Below are 22,270 nucleotides of genomic sequence, written 5' to 3'. Positions count from 1 at the left end.
TACTGTTCATTCCACAACAGCTGACAGCTCTGCTTTGACAAAGTCATCAGTCATCTATCCAAAAATCACACTTACTTTTTTGCTTATCCTTGATCATAAGCAGACCGGTTGAGGAACTAGGCATCTTCGAAGTGTTTGTAGCAGAGAACACTACTCGATGATGGCATGAAATTCATTCGCTTCATGCGAACAAAAGATGTCCATTTATGTGCCCTACTATCCTTTGGCCACTCATACAAGTTTCCTTTAGATTGAGAACAATACATCGCCACACACCGCCGTGGCATCTTACCGAGAAGCAATGCAACAATACTAAGGGTGCAACGGTACACAAAAATCTCGGTTCGGTACGTACCTCGGTTTTGAGGTCATGGTTCAGTACATTTTCGGTACAGTAAGAAAACAAAATGCAAAATATAAATGTGCTAGTTGTGTATTACACACTTTTGTGCTTTCAACAATAGGAACATTAGCCTATACAAAGCTAGAATTCTGCTCAAAAATAGAAAATACAATATTCTGAAATGTAGATATTTTGAAAAACAAAATAAAAATAAATAACATTGGCTAAAGGCCCAAGTACACTGCATGCGTGATCTTTGCGGTTCCGGTCCGGTTCAGTGTTGCCTGCGTGCCACGCAGTCCGTCAAAAACAGGCAAATCATACCCGCTGCTGCACGGCTGCAGTCCGCCAACCTCGTCCCCCCCGTGAGCTCTCGCGTGATCGCGCGCGATAATGTGCCATTTAAAACAACGAAAAACACACGGAGTCTATACTCATCAGAGAAGCAGAGAGAGAGAGCACATATTTTCTTTGCATATTGATATTTTAGTTAATCTGGAATTAAGAGACAGACATGACAGCATCATGATGAGATCAGGACAGAAAAACACACATAATAGGACACCTTGCAGCTTCCTTTTTTATATTGTCCTTATAGAAAGGATCTGCTGCATCATAAATGATTTTGTGGGTTTCCACCTGCATGATGAAGCGCTCATCAATCATCTTCGCTCGTGTTTAAACCGTGATTAGGCACCTGGGCTGTTACGTCCAGGCCCAGCTCCGCCCATTTTGTCGGATGCGTGTCCGGCAAAAATAGAAAATAGCCTATACCATCCGGCGGGCATGCGACACGCCGGAGGTGGTTCGCAGTCAAGCCGGAGCACTGACGTGGCCGGTATACGTTGAACAATAGGATATAATGGGAACGGATTGGCTCCGGCGCTATTTTTTACCGGAGTCGGACCGGAAACGCAACGATCACGCATGCAGTGTACTTGGGCCTTAAGACTTTTTCTTTAAAAAAATATCTGATGTGCAAAATTGAACAGTTGCAACACTGATCAGTTTCAAGTTTCTCATATTAACTTTATGACCACAGCCTCGAAAAGTAAGGGTGAGGTAAGGGCTTTCAAACGATTAAAATTTTTAATTGAGTTAATCACAGCTTAAAAATTAATTGTAATTAATCGCAGTCCAAACCATCTCTAAAATATGCCATATTTTTCTGTAAATTATTATTAAGACCGATATATACATTCAACATACTGTACAAAAGTACTGTATTTGTTGATTATAACAATAAATCCACAAGATGGCATTAACATTAACATTTCTTTTTCTCTGCAAAAACAAACACACAACAGAGCCTTAGAACAGTAACAAAAACAGTATTATTTATAATGTGTCCAAAGTGTTTGTAGTGTACACATAAATGTGGCCCTCTTCCCTACTCATCCTCTAACCAGTCGCTGAGGCAAACCAACTTATTTACATTTTCTGAGAGTTGTTCCATCTATATTCTTTTTTTAATTTGAATTCCCCACCCAGAGGGCCAACCTGCTTTTCTTTTCTTCCATGTTTACATTTAACTGTTACCCACGCTAAGCCTGTCGCAATATGCAATAATTCCATTTATCGCGCGATATATAAAAATGACGGCGGTAATTTTTCCGCTGTGATTTATCGCCTGCGGTAAACGGCAGACGTGCTGTTAAAAGTTCGGATTCCTCGTTACCAACTGCGCAAAATGCATCTTCGTTCCAGGTCCAGCAAAAACTAGCGCCGGAGCCAATCGTTTCCATTATATCCTGTTGTTCAACGTATACCGGCCGCATCAGTGCTCCGGAGTGACTGTGGACCATCTACAGCGCGCTGGTGTTGTTGACGTGTGGGCGCTCCCGTCAGGAGTGACATTTCACGCGGGTGGCTATTTTTCGGCACAACGCCAGATATTTACAACGAAGTCCGCCAAAACATTGTTACCGACTAGGCTGCTACGAACAACCTCGCTTTGACAATAAACAGCTGAATGAAATTAAGAGCGCTGTGTCATATGCTTGTGTTGTGTAGTAATGAGCAGACGTGACTTCAGCGGCGCTTGCTAACGTTTTTTAATGCGCGCACACACTAGATATCATGAAATGGCAAACTAGATGTGCTATGTTCCATGCCATTGGCTACGTGAGCACAGAGTGATTATGGGTTACGTAGTCCATATACTACATCGACGAATTCTAAACTGTCATGACTGAATGGAAGTTAAGAATGCCAAATCATTCCATATCAGTGACTATAGATAATGTTGCAAATATTGTTAATTCAGTACGTGACACAGATGGATTCGGACCACAAATAGGATGTCTTGCTCATGTCGTAAACCTAGCTGCTAAGAAAGCTGTAGCAATCAACAGTGTGCCTTGCCTCACTTTACAAACAGTAAAGATTGTTCTCAGCACTTTTGTACAAAAATTTTTCAGATCAGTAAGAAGTAAGCACATAAATATTATGCACTAAAATGCATGTTTATATGACGGCAATTTAATTTTTGCTCGCTAGCAAATAAATAAATTAATTAATAAAAAAAAAATATATATATATATATGTATATATATATATATATAAAATTGTTTTTTTTTTTTTTACAGAGCATTAAATGTATTGAATCGGATCGAAAATCGTGACCCCCGTATGAAAAATCGTACCGAACCGTGACTTAACTGTATCGTTGCATCCCTATGGAACAACATTGCAGAAGTTATGATGGGAAAAGTTTTCATTTGCCTAAATGCTTACGTTATTAAGTGCAATTTTTTTTTCTCTCTTTTTTTTTTTTTTTTAACACATTTTATTTATTCTGTGGTGCTGTGCGGTATCAATATTGTTGTTTTTTTACTTAAGAGGCATGGTCTATTGTTTTTAGTTGTGATTTCTTAAAATGTATTTTTGAATTTATTAATATATACTATATTCTCACTGTGTTATTGTAAATTGGTTAAAAAAAAATTGGGGGGGCGCAATAATATCGCATATCGCAATAATTTATGACTAATTATCGCCCACTAATATTTGTTATCGCGACAGGCCTAACCCACGCTGCTCACTGCACTTCTGAGTGGTGCGACGGCCCTGGCCGTGTAATTGATATCTTTTTTAAGACTGTCAGTCAGCTGATCGTGGCGTCCGCCAGCTGGCTGCCTCCCCTCCCAACGTTACGTACTCTGATTGACGCCGGACGGGCAGACGACGTCGCCGCCGCTGATGGGCCACCTGAGGAAGTGTGCCAACTTCAGAAACTCGCCGCTGTCTGCCATGTATCCATTGTGCAGCCCTTTGTTCACATTTGCGGCAATAACGACACTTGCTTTACGGCAGCTAAGCCGATACAAGGTAGTTTGAGCGCGCATCCCCGCGTGTGTGTTGTATTGTGCCTGAGTCTTGTTAACCAAATAAAGGCAGCGTTAACAAAAGTCATCTGACTGCTCGTCATTTTACAGTCAACACTCAGAGTTCGCATTTGACAGCATACAGTGCCCTCCATAATTATTGGCCCCCCGGTTAAGATGTTTTTTTAGCTTCTAATATTTATATATATTTTATTCAAATAATATGGGACCTTAATGGAAAAAAAGAGAAAAATCCAACCTTCAATACAAGTGCATCTATTCAGTGGGGAAAAAAATCCCACATAAAGAAATAATTATTTGACATCAAATAATGTGTGTCACAATTATTAGCACCCCTGGTGTTAATACTTTGTACAACCCCCTTTTGCCAACAAAACAAGGTCTGGGGACTGAGATGGCCATGGGATGAGCTTGATTTTGTGTCTGGTGAACCATTTCTGTGTAGATTTAGCCATATGTTTAGGGTCATTGTCTTGGTGAAAGACCCAGTGACGACCCTTCTTCAGCTTTCGGGGAGAGGGCAACAGATTTTGATTTAAAATGTCCTGGTATTTCAAAGCATTCATGACGCCATGCACCCTAACAAGGTTCCCAGGGCCTTTGGAAGCGAAACAGCCCCACAGCATCACTGACCCACCCCCATACTTCACAGTGGGTATGAGGTGCTTTTCAGCATGCGCATCTTTCGTGGCACGCCAGACCCAGATTGTTTGATTCCAAAAAGCTCAATCTTGGTCTCATCTGACCAAAGGACACGGTCCCAGTTGAAGCCTGGGAGGGCACTGTACGTGCCGCGTACCTCCTCGCTAACTGTTTGCTCGCCATTCCCCTGTGCCTTCGATCGCTATTTTGTTACAGTCCCGCTTTTTCAGTGAGGTATTTTGTGTTCATTCGTTATTGGATCGTTTTTTGTACACCACTGTAAATAAGAGCACCGCAGCGGTAGAGGTAAACTGCCGTTTTCGTTCAACCTGTTTTGTTTAGTGTAGAAGCCAGGGTGGTGGCTGTCTTTTTTTAATTTCCTTTTCAAGATCAGGGTTTTCTTAATGAGTGGGGGTTAAGTGTAGTTCCATTTTGTTTGTTGTTTTGGCCTGGGCTTAGGCTGACGCCAGCTCCTTCCGCATTTAGTATATTTTGTTCATTGCGAGTTTGACTGATTTGAATAAATTTGTGTCCACTTGCAACTTGTGTGTGTAGCTCGTTTTATGTTACGCCCTTAGCGAGCCGTCCGTGGGGCATAATTAACGGTGGGATTATGGGATGCATGAGCGGGCGTTCCGCGCTTGTGTTAAATGCAACAAATATCTTAACGTAATTGATTCAGAAAAATAATTTACCGCCCATTAACGCGCTAAATTTGAGAGCACTTTACATTACGTCAGAAACTCGTTCGGTACGCCTCCGTTCCGAACCGAGCACCCCGAACCGAAACGGTTCAATACAAATACCCGTTACACCCTTAAACAATACTGTTCTATGGTGGACTTCCGTCGCAGTTCTCTATGTGACGTAATTTCCGAGGATTGTCGAAGAAAAGCATTTTCGTTGTCAAGGGCGTTGCTATGGGTTAAACAAAAAATCTGGAAGGGTTGGGTTAAAAAAAAATAACGAAAATATGCTTATAATTGTTTAGCTATTGATATTATTCAAAAACATGGTTGGCCAACCTTACTTCAAATTTGGTCTTTAACAGTGTTGTCAGTAACGCGTTAGTTAGTAACACGTTACTGTAATCTGATTACTTTTTTCGGTAACGAGTAATCGAATGCGTTCATTTTTCTACACCAGTAATCTGATTAAAGTTAGTTTCCTTAGTGTCTCTGCGTTACTATTTTTTCATTGCCTCATAACATATGTAGAATGAAGAATATTGTAGTCATGTACGAAGAGCATTTTGAATAGAAAATGCTAAAATAAAAGGTTCCCGGTACGTGTTTCCATGACAACCTCTCAGCTGTTTCCTGTTTTGGTCTCGCGTCACGTGTTGTGGTACTGTGGCGGGTGGACATTCGCGCCGAGTGTTGAGACGTTGCGAGGGAATGTTGATCTGTGGATTTTCATGAATGAAGGTGAGTATTTTTCCTTCATTCTGGAGGGTATCAGCAAAAGGTTGGACCCCTTACATGCGCGGACGTTTCGTAGCTTTGCCGTAGCAACGACGGGCAGTCATCGCTCCAAGTTGGCAAGCTTTGTTTACATTTGTGCACATTTATACTGTGAGGTGATGTGTTCGTTTAGCATCTGTGGGATGTCTTGTAAGTCCGACTGAGTGTAAAGTGCTTAGTTGCCGCCACGTTTTGTGGCCAAATTGACCGCGTGTGTGTTGAGAGGAGTACTTCCGAGTTGTGTACGCGCATCCGCGCCCGTCGCCACCTTTGCAATTTTGTGCAGTCAGTTTGCATTGTTTTCCATTGGCACTGATATGCCATTAACCATAACCCAAAATTCAGAAGTTTTGACATTAGGCTTAATCTTAGAGTTAGCTGGGTTTAATTGGTCGGTGGAGTTGATTTCAACAAATTCCAAGCAGTTTGTTAAATATTTGTTAGTTTCAGGGTTCTGGAGTGGCTAAGCTAGCACAAAAATCTGATATACCCCTTTAAATTCAAGCATCGGAAAGTCAAATACATGTGATGACATTTTTCTGTTGTCATTCTTATGTTGAGGCAGCAAAGGGAGAAAAAAGGGTAAAAAAGTAACTGATAGAATACTTTAAAGTAACTTACTTTGTAACTTACTAAGTTACTTTGATAATGAAGTAATCAGTAAAGTAACTAGATTACTTTTTTGAGGAGTAATCAGTAATTAAATTACTTTTTCAAGTAATCCGTGACAACACTGGTCTCTAAATACTTTGTTCTTTCCATTGTTAAATATGCTGATAAAAAAGTCAAGACAAATGATCCATTAAAATCAATTGTACCAACCCATGGAGGCCTAGATTTAGAGTTATACTCAAAGACATTCCCAAGGAGTGACGACATCTGACGGATATGTTTAGTCTTTTTGAGGTTGCTGTGCGGTGGGGAGGCTAATCAGAAGGGTTATCAGGGCAGTGTCCAGGGGTGTCAGTCTTGAATTGAGCAGGAGAGTTCGTGACGGGAGTTACCGTGCCAATGAAATGCGACGCCATCTTTGAATGTTGTGATTGAGCTCTAGTACGTCTGACATCCAGGTTTGTTCCAATTCTATTTATTTTCGCACCAACCCGACAAGGGCGCGTACATTGTTGTCCTCACTGCTCTCCGCTATCTCGGCACCGTCCAGGCTAAGACACGTTTTTCCAATGGACTATGTCGCCGTCATTGCCCCCCGCCCCCAATTATTCCTCTCAGGCACTCAAATTTTAAATGTCTTCTGTTTATTAAAACCATAGTGTAATCAACAATCTTATTTTATGAGGTACTCCAGTAGTACAGGCAATAAAAGCAGGTGTGTTTAAGAATGATCGATGTTTAGCAGGTCGAGTAATTCTAAAAAAGTATTTTATAACGATTTTAAAGCTCTTCTCTGTTCAACATAAAGATCAACTTTTGACGAGAGTGTTATTTGGGGACATAGCTGATGTTAATTTCTTTTGGTATTTTCAATTTGTTAATTAAGTTTTTAATTACATATTTATCAGTTTATCAGTTCATTTATAGCATCGAATTTAAAAAATAAACATGAATAATGATTTTTTTAAAAATATATTGGCAGTTATAATCTGTATTTTTATTATCAGTCATGTGAAACAACCTGCTTTGAGTCGAGGCGTCTTGCCAACAGCGACCTCTCCTGGCCGTTCCTTCTCTTCGCCTCCACGTAGTTCTGCTTTGCACCCTTCTTCTTTCGTACTTTAGGAATGGTTAGCGAAGAACAAAAAAGTTAAATTAAATAAGCCTGAGAAGCTTCAATGTTTAAAAATGAAGCGAGTTCATTGTAATTGTTCCTTGAGTGAAGAAGTGCAGCGGAAGCAGGACAGTAAATTGGATAAAGTCAGTGTATACATTTCCGAAATATATTAATTCTGAGCCTTCAAATTGAGGTATTGATAGTGATGACTATAATTCGGATATGTTGATCATATTTGTTGAACATGTTTTGACTCAAGAGATGTAAAGTCTTGATGGAACTTCCAAACGCTTGATCATAAAACGCTGAAGTTTCAGCACCTGAACGTTTCTACTTCCGGTTCACATCACCTTTGTGTAACCATCCGAGGTTTGCTGTTCTTTCGTGTTCCCTTTTCCAAACCAAACGACCTCCATCAAAGCATTGTCATAGGGCAAGTACCGAAGTAAGAATTTAGTGGACTTAAAAGTCCCATTTTAACGGCTGTTTTTTTTTGTTATATTTAATGTATTTAGACCATTCTGAGTGGTATTAAGACAAATGTTTATTTTTTTGCATTCCTGGATACTTAAGAGATGATTAACAATTTTGTATTTCGTTGTATATTGCTATTCTGTACAAATTTGTGTTCAAATATGCTAATAAAATCCAGACATTTTTTCAAACTTTTTTTAGTAGTTTTTCCAAAACAAAGGTCTGAATCAGTGTAAATCTACTAAAGATAAGTGAAATTATTTGCCAGTGCTTCAAGTAAATTTTATGCAAATTTCTTGGAATAAGAAAAATAGCTTGCTCAAAATAAGCTTAACAGACTTATTTTAAGCAAAAAGCTTCTATATTTAATCTTTAAAAAAAACTTGTTCGTCAGAAATGTTCTTAATTCAAGAATAAATATTGTTCAAAACATTATTTTAAAGCATTTTTTCTTGATTTAGTTGAAAAATTACTTTTAGATTTTTGGGCTTAATAAGAACAAATGGTCATATTTACTAAAAGTAAGTGGAAGAATCTGAAAACTCAAAACAAGATGAAGAAAATTATTTGACTAGATTTAAGAAAAATTATCAGATTAACACGTTATACTGTAAAATGGCAGTGTGAAAGTACAAGTCAATACAGATTTATTTTGCATTAATCATTTAGCCTATCAATTAGTTAGGTTCTTATTGGTGAGAAATGTAGCCCTGACCGTCGTTCACCCAGTCTGTTTGGTCTTATTATTGTCCTGTCCCCAACAAAAAGTGTACGTTATATCGTCCCTACTAATATTAAGACCAAACCTACGCTAAATTTGGATTGAAACGGCTGTTTTTGGACAAGTTTAAAAAAAAAATTTTTTTTAATCCTCAGCACTCCCTGCTGTGACTTCCAGCGCCTCTGGCCAAGAAAGATACTAGTATCCATGTTTAAAAATTAAAGAGACTAATTGCAGCAAAAGATGTTGTACAACAAACCTTTATCATTGTCCCCCTCCAATAATTATTCTATAAAATTTTACTGTTTATTCTCCAACTGCAACTTTGAAAATGAATCTGCATCCCTGGCTGAATTGGATGTCCACTAGTGATATACTCATTGGAATTCACAGCAGAAAGATGAAAATAGCTTGGTTTTCTGTTTAGTACTTGCTTTGTAGAGCATCCTGGAATGATTTTCTGATAATTATTGTATCGCCATATTGTTATCATGAGCCTCACACCATAAGACAGACAGGCTAATTTATGAAATTACAGGCAAATTTTCTGAAACCAGGCCTAGCGCCACATAAACATATGTTCAGAACAAAGTAAAATTCAAATGAAAACCAAATTGAATGAAATCCGATTCACAGATCTGGCCTACTACATGACACCCCACTTGCTGATGCTACAGGGGAATATCAATTTCTGCTCCCTTCTTGCTGTACCACCAAGTTTTTGTGGTGTGGGTAGTTTTATACGCACATCTTCTCTAGGGATGACTCCTTCATCACTTTCTTGGAAAGTGGAGAGGTTCTTTCCATCCACAGACCTCTTATTACTTTGCCTTAGAAACGTGGCACTGATGTCGGCACCATCAGCCTTCTCAACCAATCCGATGTAGTTGTCGGATTTGGTTTTGCCTGCAAAGTTCACAATGACAAAGTCTCCAGCAGACAGATCCTTGTCAATGTCATCATTCTGCACATCTGAACTTTCATAGTCAGTGGTGTCGTTAAGTGGGATGGTAATGTTACTATCTTCTGAGCTACTGAAGACTGCCGCTTTCGTTTTAGGTTTGGTTGGTTTAGACCCTTTCAGAGTCCTTCTCTTTTTTTTTTAACCCCTTTCATTTTCTCTGCCGTGTGTGGTCTGCATGTCATCCTCTGCTTCATCATCGTCAGTGTTGTCATTAAGTGGAATGGCCACGGTGCTTTCTTCTGAGCGACTGTACACAACCGTTTTCTTCATTTTCTTGAGTTTAGTTTGATTTGATTGTTTTGAAGCCCTCTTCATCTGCCTTTCATTCTTCTTTTCACTTTCAGCCATTTTATCTTTTTCTTCTTCGGTCACGATTTTTGATTTTACGTTCTTTTTGACTCTGGGCCTTCTTGTTGTGGCTTTTGGCAAGGGAAGAATAGGTTCTGGAGATACATAACTCAAATGGGCAGAAGAACCAGTTTTATCACTTGAGGACTGCTCAGGATTTGGTTCTGGAGAAGTGGGTGACTCCCCTGGGTCTAGACCTGTGTCAAGACCTGTAGTTGGCCCCTCATATGATAGTCCAGGCAGGTCAGCAGGAGTACTAGTGGAGGGCTTCTCTGGGTTTGACCTGTCTGTTAGCATTGATGGGGCATAATCTTCATCTGGGAAGATATCCCTGTTGAATGGGAATATGTCCGTCACTCTGAAACCTGATGTAATGTTTCTGGGCGTCATTGCTGACATGAATGCTTAGTTTACAAGTCCTGGGATCTCATAAATTGTCACGGTTCTACCAGGATTAGTGCGCATCCATCCATCCACCGCCCTGTTGTAGTAAGTTTTTATGGAGTAATAGACTGTTTTGCCTAAAGGTTGCAAGCGGTGTGAGGTGTGGGGTGGCAGGGTGAGCATAACGACACCATTTTCTTTAGCAGTTGTGACTGCCTTCAGTGAGATGTGTGATTCATGGTTGTCCAGAATGAGCAGAACTGAATGATTGGAGGAGCAGTTGGTTTGACGGATGAAGTGCTTCATAAAGATGATGAAGGCTTCTTCATTCATCCATCCAGACCTCGTAGAATGACCTACGGAGCCTGCTGGTGACCCATTCAAGAACTGTTCTTTGAAACAAAACCGCAGGAAAACAAACATGGGTGGGATTGCATTTCCTGTGGCATTCACGGCACAGGCCACAGTGACAAGCTCTCCCCTTTCGGTTGATGTCACAGAACCCACTTGTTTCTTCCCTTTCTCTGTGACGATCTGCTTGGGGGTCTGCACCGTTGTCACACCAGTTTCGTCCATGCTGTAGATCTTGTGTGGAGGGAAGTTATACCTGAAATAAGATTAATGTTTTGTTGATCAGAGAAGTCTACAGCAGTTTTAGGTACTTGGATGTGTACATGTCAACTGCGCCAATGCTACTGCCTAGAGATGATATTCGCCCTCTCCTTCCCAAGCTTCCTGATCAATGTGTGTAAGAGAGAGGGAGGGAGAGTGTGTTTGTGAGAGAGAGGGTGAGTGTGTGTGTGAGACAGAGAGACTTTACAGGAGTCTTTCTCAGGCTGACATGTCTAGGCCATATGATTATTACCTGTCCATTACTTTAGATAGGTTATCAAAGAACTCATCCAAGTTGTGCCTGTTAAAGGCAGTAGCTCCACCAAGAGAGGTTGCCTCAGGAGTGTGGCATGACAAATGATGGCGTGTTTTACAGGCTGCAAACCAATCACGACCTAGAAAGATGAAAAGTTGATTAGAATTTTTCGCACATCTCTTAATTTGTCCCTTATTGAGGCATTGCCTTTACATAAGTTGAAGCTATACACTCTAAATAAGTACCCACTTTTGCTTCTCTGACTAACTACATGAGCATTTCCAGGGGAAATATTAAACTTCCCTTTTACTTTATTTTCCCCTTTTTCTTAATAAATGCACTCTTAAACAAACCTGCTTTTTTCTCTCTGATCCAGCTGACAGGGATAGGCCTATCGATGTCATTTCTTTGTGCATATTCAAAAGCAAGTTCACGGCATTTCATGGGACTTAGACCATGAAACATTGCTGCCAGTGCCTTTATATGTTCTACCAGCTCTTTCTCCATGTGTTCATCAAAGACTTGATTGGCAAGTCCAGTTCTTTTATATCCTGGTCTTATTTCTTCTCCATTTATCTTTTTCTTCTCCATGTATCGTTTTAATGTCATCCTGCATATGCTCATCTGCGTTGCCACCTGACGAATGGACTTGCCCCTCTCCACCTCTTTCACTGCTCTGTCCATGTCCTGTAGAGGAGTGGAAGTCCTGTCTGTCTTCCTCTTGTAAATTCGTGGCATGATAGTGTATTTCTATTTTTGGTCTAAAATTAAGAATGTCACCGTTTTAGTGATAAAATGTAGCAACAACATGCACAATTATAATAAATAATATGTTTAAAAATATTCAGAAGTGGGGTGAGTTGTACCACCGGCAAAACTTACCCCAGGCCCTGTGGCACAAATCACCCCAACCCCACCATTTTGGAAAAATTGCATCATCCATTAATTTTGAGCTAACATCATGCTAGCTGTACAGATTCATAGAGTAGCTTACCAAACCACTAAAACATTTGTGAAATTAGGCCTGCACAATATATCGTTTGAATAGTGCAATCGCTATGTGCCCATGTGCAATAGTTACATCGCAGGACATGCAATTGTTTTGTTTTTAACATATTATCTTGTTTTAGTTAATAAAAGCAGCACGTGTGAATATCCTGGATCCCTTTTAAATACAAGCCAGCCAGGATTAAACGGCATTTAATAAATTAGTGAGGTCCCCGATCCGATCACGTGATTGGAAATTGGGCCGACTGCACCATTTTTCAGAGGATCGGAATTGGGTGAAAAGGATCGGGTTTTTAATTAAAAATTATATTCATGTTTTGTACAGCACCACAACCTCTCACCCTCCCTCCTGCTAAGTAGTGCAACCAAACTGTTTGTCTTGTGAAAAATATGGGTGTGCCTACATTTTGTGTTGGTGCGCAAAAAAAAAAAAAAAAAAACACATTAGGTGAAAACAATGCAAAAAGTAAGTGTGGAGCTTTGGCAATATACACAACCATTCAAAAGTTTGGGTCCACTTAGAAATTTCCTCCTTTTTGTATTTTTTTTTCCCATGAAAATAACGTTCAATGAATTAGACAACTCACTATACATTATTAATGTGGTAAATGACTATTCTAGCTGGAAACGTCCGGTTGTAATGCAATATCTATGTAGTTTTGTTAAGAGGTCCATTTACAGCAAACATCACTCCAGTGTTCTAATGGTACATTGTGCTTGCTAGTTGCCTCACAAGGATAATAGATGATTAGAAAACCTTGTACAATTATGTTGGCACAGCTCAAAACCGTTTAGGTGGTTAGAGAAACTATAGGACTGATCTTCCTTTGAGCTAGTTGGGTATCTGGAGCATCATCTTTGTGGGTTTGATTAAACTCTCAAAATAGCCAGTAAAGACAACTTTCACGTGAAACACGACAATCTGTTCTTAGAAATGAAGACTATTAGAGAAATTGCCAAGAAAGATTTCCTATAACACTGTGAACCACTCCCTTCAGAGAGCAGCACAAACAAGCTCTAACCAGAGTTGAAAGAGAAGCGGGAGGACCTGCTGCACAACCGAGCAAGAAGACAAATACGATTAGGGCTGCAGCTATCGAATATTTTAGTAATCGACTGAAAATTCTATCAATTAATCGAGTAATCGGATAAAACATTTTTATTAGGTAAAGAGCAATTATACATATACATGAGAAAAAGACATTTAATCCAATATTGAACCATTTCCAGTCCCCCCACAAAAAATCACTGCTTTCACTCAAAAAACTTCGAGACCTTATGTAAAAAAAAAAAAAAAAAAAACGAACACATTTCTTACCTAAAAATGTAATTACGCTTAATGATAACACACATCACTTGAAAGCTATGTGTTTTTCCCACGTGTTTCAATTTAGTTTCCATTTGTGTCAAGCTATCTTTAAGTTAAGTTTGAAGTTAGTCTAAACTAAGTACTGGTAGGATTTTGAGTTTTTGCAGTGTTCAAAATAAATGTATGATACCTGCTCTATTGGAGCACATTTATTCAGCAATGACTACTGAGCTAAAACTGACAGTTAGCTTTATTATGTTTAAATTTTACACCCTCATAACTCTACAGCGCTGTGTTTTTACAGATTAAATAAAGCCTGTATGTAAGACACGTTAGCCACGCATCGACAATGGTCATAATCAATAGAAACCTAGCCCTCCGAAGGGCTAACGTTACGTGAGCGAGTGACAGTAACGTTATATTTATTAGCGATGAGAAGTCTGCTGCTTAACCCTCATGCTACACTGTCTACATTTTTTGTAAATTTTCGAATTTCTCACCTTTAAATCAAGGAAAAAGCATATTTAAAAAAACACCAGAGAGCTGCCATTTCCAGGGGGTGTCTAAAATGTCCTGAATTTCAAAATGCCACCTGCTGAGCTTTCTAAGGCATTGCAGCAATGAGATTTTAGTTTTGATACTGAAACATAGCATTTTTACATTTTTTGTAGCATAGACACCCATTATAATTCCAATTTTTAAATGCATTGTAAACCTAATGTGCAAAAATGCATTTCCCGCGATTACCACATCATTTGCTTTATTTACGCTTGTTCAGACGTATGCATGCCAAATTTTTGGGTTGAGAGCATTTACACCCCTTCACCGTTAGGTAACGCCAGAGGCTCGCAAATGATTTTGCCTTTTTGCAGCCGGCTCCAAAATTTTGCATCTGTGTTCAACAATTCCGGTCGGGACTTTAGTAGGGCTTGGTGGGGACCTCCAGAAATGACTGGCCGAGTTCTTTTTCAAAAAATAAAGTGTTTGTTTGAATTTTATACGTCTACGCAATACGCATGCGTGTGAGCGTCTTTGGTTCAAACGGATGTTCTGCATAGAGATTGGCTCAGATTTCGAAAGTTACGTTTTGAGTTGCGTTTTTGAATCTCAACTATGATTGGTCCGCCTCGTGTTTGAATTTATTAGCCCGCGATTGGTCAAGCTCCGATTGATAGAAAGAGGAGGTCCTCCTCTTATTACGCGGCGTCATCCTAGGGAGCGTCAGGATGACGGGAGTCATAATAGTCGGGTCGGATCCATCAGGCAGCGCCGATCATACTTATGGAACTCGGAAAACAAAAAAGCGATATGGCATCCAACCAACGAAGTGGCTGGACATTACGTCCCTGCGCGAATCCCCACGTTGTATGCAGTATGATGCTAGATGAGCAGTCGGGAGACGGCGTTTGCGTTATTTGTAAACCAGGAGATCGTCGCGAAAATAGTCGCATTGACCAACATCCAAGGGCTCCGGGATCGCTCAAGAACTGGTCTCCCCTCACGCCTCAAGAGCTGCGGGCGTATATCGGGCTGCTTATCCTAGCTGGAATGTACCGCTCCAGGCATGAAGCGACGAGCAGCTTGTGGTGCGTCAAGACCGGGCGTTCGACGTTCCCCGACGCAATGGCTCATCGGGGGTTCATGGAGATCAACCGAATGCTCCGGTTCGATGATAAGCTGCTTAGACCACAGCGGTACTATGCAAGCAAACTGTCGCCGATTTAAGATTTGTGGATCAGCTGGATTTTCCGGCTGCATGAAATGTATAACGTGGGACGTAACGCGTCCGTGGACGAACACCTAATTGCCTTTAGAGGACGCTGCTGCTTCAAACAATATATGCCGTCAAAGCCCGCAAAGTATGGCATGACGATTTGGGCCCTTTGTGACGCTTGAACCTCCTATGCATCAAAGCTGGAGGTCTACACCGGCAATCCTCCAGGGGACACGCGTCAACACAACGTGGGATTGCTTGTGGTGCTGGGACTTACTGACTGATTGCTTTATATAAATTCTGTTATAAATTCTTCATAGCTGTTGTGACTTTCCTTTTCAAGGTTATAGTGTATGGATAGCTCTGACTCCAGTGAACATTTTGAGTGGTTGAAAGTAAAAAAAATATTCATAAATGACTTCGTTATCACACCTCAAAACATTTACAATTATTGTAAAAATTGCGTGTTTACACAAAAATGGCCATCGCAAAAAATAGGCATGCATAAAAAAAATATATATTATTATAACTCATTGACCTTTTCAAGGCTCTAATTGTGTGATATGAAATGTTCCAATTCATGTTATATATATATATATGTATGTATGGGGTATTATACACAAAAATGGCCATCGCAAAAAATAGGCATGCATAAAAAAATATATATATTATTATAACTCATTGACCTTTTCAAGGCTCTAATTGTGTGATATGAAATGTTCCAATTCATGTTTTATATATATATATATATATATATATATATATATATGTATGTATGTATGCAGCATAGTTTGTTTTGGTTATAGCACAGTACTGCTTTTATTGTCCATAGAGGGCAAAACATTCAAATAAAAAAATAAAAACTATATATGTATGGATAGCTCTGAGGCCACAGAATCATTTTGTGTGGTTGAATGTAAAAAAATATTCAGAAATCACTTAGTTATCGCACCTCAAAACATTTACAATTATTGTAAACAACTGTATGTTTAGGGGTATTATACACAAAAACGGCCATTGCCAAAAATGGGCATGGATAAAAAAAAATCTGTTGTTATAACTCTTTAACCTTTTCAAGGCTCTAATTGTGTGATATGAAATTTTCCAATTCATGTTTTATATATATATGTATGCAGCATAGTTTGTTTTGGTTACAGCACAGTACTGCTTTTATTGTCCATAGAGGGCAAAAAATACAAATAAAAAAATAAAAACTATATATGTATGGATAGCTCTGATGCCACTGAATCATTTTGAGGGGTTGAATGTAAAAAAAATATTCAGAAATGACTTAGTTATCGCACCTCAAAACATTTACAAATATTGTAAACAATTGTATGTTTAGGGGTATTATACACAAAAACGGCCATTGCCAAAAATGGGCATGGATAAAAAAATTTCTGATATTATAACTCTTTGACCTTTTCAAGGCTTTAATAGTGTGATATGAAATTTTCCAATTCAGTTTTGTTTTATACATATATATCCAACATAGTTAGTTTTGGTCGTAGCACAGTGCTCCTTTAATTGTCAATAGAGGGCAAAAAATACAAATAAAAAAATAAAAACTATATATGTATGGATAGCTCTGAAGTCACTGAATCATTTTGAGGGGTTGAATGTAAAAAAATATTCAGAAATGACTTAGTTATCGCACCTCAAAACATTTACAATTATTGTAAACAATTGTATGTTTAGGGGTATTATACACAAAAACGGCCATTGCCAAATATGGGCATGGGTAAAAAAAAATCTGTTGTTATAACTCACTGACCTTTTCAAGGCTCTAATTGTGTGATATGAAATTTTCCAATTCAATTTTGTTTTGTACATATATATCCAACATAGTTAGTTTTGGTCGTAGCGCAGTGCTGCATTTATTGTCAATAGAGGGCAAAAAAATACAAATTAAAAATAAAAACTATATGTGAATAGATAGCTCTGATGCCACTGAACATTTTGAGTGGTTGAAAGTAAAAAAATATTCAGAAATGACTTAGTTATCACACTTAAAATACGTCTACATTTTTTGTAAAAATTGTATGATGCGTTATATATTTTTTATGATCACACAAGGGATGGCGGCTGTTTACTAACGCTGCCCAGACGCGGCCAAGTCTGTCATTTCGCATCTAGTCCTAAATGCATGCGATATCTATGAGACGCATCGGACACTACCTGCTACCAAACTAGCATCATGCGGGCGTAGTTTTTAGCAACGTCGGCGTAGTTTGTAGTGGCTGTCGGCTGCCGTAGGTTTTTTTTTTAATTGCTTCTTCCTCTACGCACGTGACGTCCGCGCGTTGTCCCGCATTAAAAGTAGTCGGGGCAAAACATTATGCTTAGAGCTGGCAAAATTAAACGATTCCTCGAGGTGAATAAAATTACTCGGATCAGTTTTTAAACTCGAGTTACTCGAGTTGCTAGAGTATTCGTTTCAGCTCTAAATACGATTATGGTTTGCGATACAAAGCTCACGATAACGATGATCTGACGATACGGCGATACAACGATTATCGAAACATTGGTCAGGAAATCATTCTCGGATATTCTAAAAACAACGAATAAACAGAAGAACAAGCTTCTGCTGTGAGTTGGAATGAATTTATCACTAGTAGACATCCAATCCATTTGAAGTGGGAGGGTGGCAGCAAATGAACATTTGTTCATTCGCTGCCATCCCTCCCACTTCAAACGAATTGAACGTCTATGGGCATCAGTAGCAGCCAATGCCAGACAATGTGGTAATTTTGGGCCATTTAAGGTCATCAACCTGTTGATTTTCAGTTACTTCCTGTTGATTTTTGGGTATTTTATGGGTCACTTCCTGTTCATTTTTTGTTATAAATGGTGTTATACTTATATGATGACCTGGGAATCACCCAAATGAATAGGCAGTGACTCAAACGCAACAGGAAGTGACCTGGAAATGCCCTAAAATGAACAGCAAGTGACCTATAAATGCCCTGAAAATCTGACAGAATGAACGAAATTTCCCAGTCTAATGGATTGGGTGTCGAGCACCGTCAAGGCAGCCTTAGAGTTAACTGAGACACTATGATGGTGCAAGATTTTGGTAGCAATTTGTTGCAATTTTTTTTTAAAGACATTGACACCTTTTTAACATGATATCTCGATTCTTGCAGGAGCATATCGATAAGCTTTTGGGATACAAAGTATCACGATAAATCACCATTTTGATATTTTGTCACACCCCTATCCTAAAACCATTGAGCTTTTGTGGGAGCAGCTTGACTCTTAGGTACACAAGTGCCCATCAAGCCAATCCAACTTGTGGTAGGTGCTTCTGGATGCGTGGAGTGAAGTTTATCCAGATTCCCTTAACGAATTAACAGCTAGGATGCCATAGGTCTGCAAAGCTGTAATTGTTGCTAAGCCAGGGATGGGCAAACCGGTCCTCGAGGGCCGCAGTGGGTCCTGGTCTTTGTTCCAACTGATTCAGCACAGACAGTTTAACCAATGAGGTTTCAGTGGAAACAAGAAGCACCTGACGGCAATCAACTGATTGCACTTGTAAGAAACCAGATTGGTGAAAAGCTGTCCTCATGATGGGTATGAACAAAAACCCGCACCCACTGCGGCCCTTTGTGGAATAGTTTGCCCACCCCTGTACTAAGCGAGCATTCTTTCATTAAAGCAAAGTTTAAAGGCGAAAATGATCATTTCAAATAAAATCCTTATTTCTAACCCTGTCAATATAATTGACTATATTTTCTATTCATTTTGCAACTCATTTGAAAAATAAAAGTGTGACTTTTGAAGGAAAACACAAAATTGTCTGGGTGACCCCAAACTCTTGAACGGTAGTGTATATCGCAATGTTAATTTTTTCTAATGTCGATCAGGCCAATCCTAAACAGAGCTATTCAAGTTATCTGGTGAAAATTCTTCTAGTTTTAATATCACAATATAATATCACAATATATCGCAACCTCCCCAAAAATCGCAATGAGAGTTTTTTCCAATCCCATTCAGGCCTATGTGAAATGTTTTCAAACTTGTCTATCACTGTTCGGATACAACAATAAAAAAACGTGCTCATAGAAATTTTACTTTGAAAGGCAAACAAATGTTTTTTAAACTTAAATGTGCTTACTTCTCATAATGAGGCTCTCTTCTTTTCAGGATGAGTGAAATGACTGCGTCTTCAAAAATGTGTGGTCACATGACCAATTTCTTCAATGGTTGCCTAGAAACATTGCTTGGCACAACTTTCCCACTGGCACAAATCAACACACTATGGGAATTTTGCCCTTCAGTCACAATCACTGATCATGGTCACATCAAAGCAAGTCTGAGATTGCAAGAAAGTAAAAGAACTAATGGCATGATCTTACCTTCATTTTTTTTTTTTTCAGTTGTTCGGCGTGGCCTGGATACCCTCTCCTCATCTTCCACCTCTCGCTCTCTTTATTATGATGTTCGGAATGGCGTACCGCATGCAGGCTATTTTTAGACCGTGACGTCGCATCGTAAAGCAGAAGTAAAGCCGAAGTGGGACATTATAGACCCGCCCTCGCATAGACCAGACGTAAAAAGTGCTACTTTTCGCCGGTAATCTTTCAAAAACGAACATGCCCATCATTGCTTTTTTGGAACTTGTAGAAACGACTCTAGACATTACGACCATGAAGGATGTTTTCTTCATACGTTCCTGGAAACCAAAAACTCGGGAGGAAAAAATGTGAAAACCGAATCAACTTGCGCGGACTTTAACATCAGCTCGACGAATCCATTCACGTTTCATATGCAGTAAACATTATGTTGGGTTGGCATGGTCTTTCAGATGACAAAGAGGTAAGCCATTTTTATAGTTTTACTTTATTTTTTTTAGCGTAACGTTGTGCCGTACTGCTTGTGTCTGACAATGAATGACCTGAAAAAAACTACGATGGTATCTGACTGCCACTGTTACCGTTTCTGTTATATATATATATATATATATATATATATATATATATATATATATAAAGCAACTTTAGTAAGGGGGAAGTGTAAATAAATTATAGGATTAAGATGTGTTATCAATGAAAAAATTAAAAGTGTTCGTTGGCTGTCACTGAGTAGCATTTGCGACCGCTACACAAAGCTAACTAAGTTACCCCCAAGAACGTTAAGAGACGTAGGACAACCAGAGGATATATAAGAAAGACAGGGCTGATGGTAAAGGATAGCTTGTTGAAACCGGAGAATGTCATTGTCAGTCGCGTCGATTAAAATAAAAACGAAACCTATGCTTAGGTCGGCTCGTTTTTTTCATCTTTTTCAGCCTTCGACGCTAAAGCCGTCTCTTTCACTGAACATTTTTATGTTCTTCCACATCTATGCCAGTCAATTTGGCACCAGGCACATCATTTTCGGAGAGAATTGGTAGGTTTAGCCCTGTAAACATCTCCTTCGTACACGATTTCCATTCATTTCCTATTAGGGACAAATGGTGGCTTGTCCTTGCATAGCAACCGTAGCTAATGCCATGAATATTTATGAGCGGAAGTGACGTGTTGCTTGCGGTACGCCATTGCGTTGGCCTTCAGTCCGTAGTATTTTGTCGCATCTTGAAGACAAGTCGAGAAGCGTCTAACAGCATTTAAAGCAATCACTCCAATCTTAACCGACATTCCCCCCCTTCAAACTAAATTTACAAATCGGAAGTGACATGAATCGAAATGCGTTCACGTGTCTTAGCTAGTGAGCTAAGCTTAACTAAACTAAGTTAGGTAAGCCTGTGAAGCTATTGCATAAAGCCAAACGACTGCCACGAAGCTTTAAAATTGGACGTTTTAGTCCACTAAATTCTTACTTGGGTACCCATCCGATGAGAATCGGTTCTTGTCTCGTGACGTTTCTAGCGCAATGCATTGTGGGTTTTCGTGTATTGCACAACAACAACAAGCCCGCAACGTGATCCTTTGCTAGGCATCCATTCTGCGTGGTAATCGTTGAAAATGGTACACTCGTGTTGTGTGAAAGACTGCCATTCTAGGTCCCATGATAGAAACGAATGCAAAAAGGATGGAATACGTTTTTTAGCATTCCCGCCTGGAAGAAAAAGTATGGAACTCAGATGAGTTGACCAAGAGGCTTCGAATGGTTGCAGCGGTGAGAAGAAAGGCCATCGCTTTTCATTTATCAACTGAAAACATGTCGGTCTGTTCCCTACATTTCCATAAAGGTAAGTAACTGGAAGTGTTAATGTTCTTCGGGTGCTGACACTGACTGCATTTGAACGCTTACGGCGTGTGGTTGTGTTGTTTACTTTGGCTAACCACGCTAGTGTCTTGGCTAACTGTAGCCCTACTGGCTAACTGTGCATAAGCCACAGGCGTTCACCGTATGGTACTAGTACACAAAAAACAGTTCAAAGGGAACAAAGTAAGGGTAGCAATTAAGATGTAACAGCACACCATGAATGATTATAAGTATGGAAGATGTGTTAGGAAAAAAATGCTATATTTACCTCCCGCTTAGGCTACTGATATGCTTGACCAAGCACTCTGTGGAGGAGACTACAGATCTACTAAATCGCCAGAAGAATCTTCTGCTTGTTTGTTATGCCTAATGATCAGTTAATCTGAAAAAACAAATTTAATCTGTTGCATACACATTAGTGCCATCTGAAGGCAGTTCCCACCAGTTTAGACGAACTACAAAGCTTTAAAATCCATTTTAAGTAACTAATGTTAACCTGTTGCATGACTGATACGACTTTTGTAAGTGCAGGAAAACCAGCATATGAAATGAATGAGGCAAACCCTGACTGGGCACCATCCTAACGCCTGGGACACACCCAGGTTCAACCCACCAACGTGGACCGCTCTTCTAGACGAAGTAGGTGTGAGCAATTGAGGATGGAGGAAGATGTTGGTGAGCTACAGGAGGAGCCTTCAGCACCCTTCAGATGCTCCCTCTGACATCCATGCGCCTGCGTTTGGACC

Source organism: Corythoichthys intestinalis, chromosome 1 (genome assembly GCF_030265065.1).
Source record: "Corythoichthys intestinalis isolate RoL2023-P3 chromosome 1, ASM3026506v1, whole genome shotgun sequence".
NCBI classification, from domain to species: domain Eukaryota; kingdom Metazoa; phylum Chordata; class Actinopteri; order Syngnathiformes; family Syngnathidae; genus Corythoichthys; species Corythoichthys intestinalis.
The sequence above is the reverse complement of the archived record's forward strand: the minus strand, read 5'-3'. Positions refer to the sequence as shown.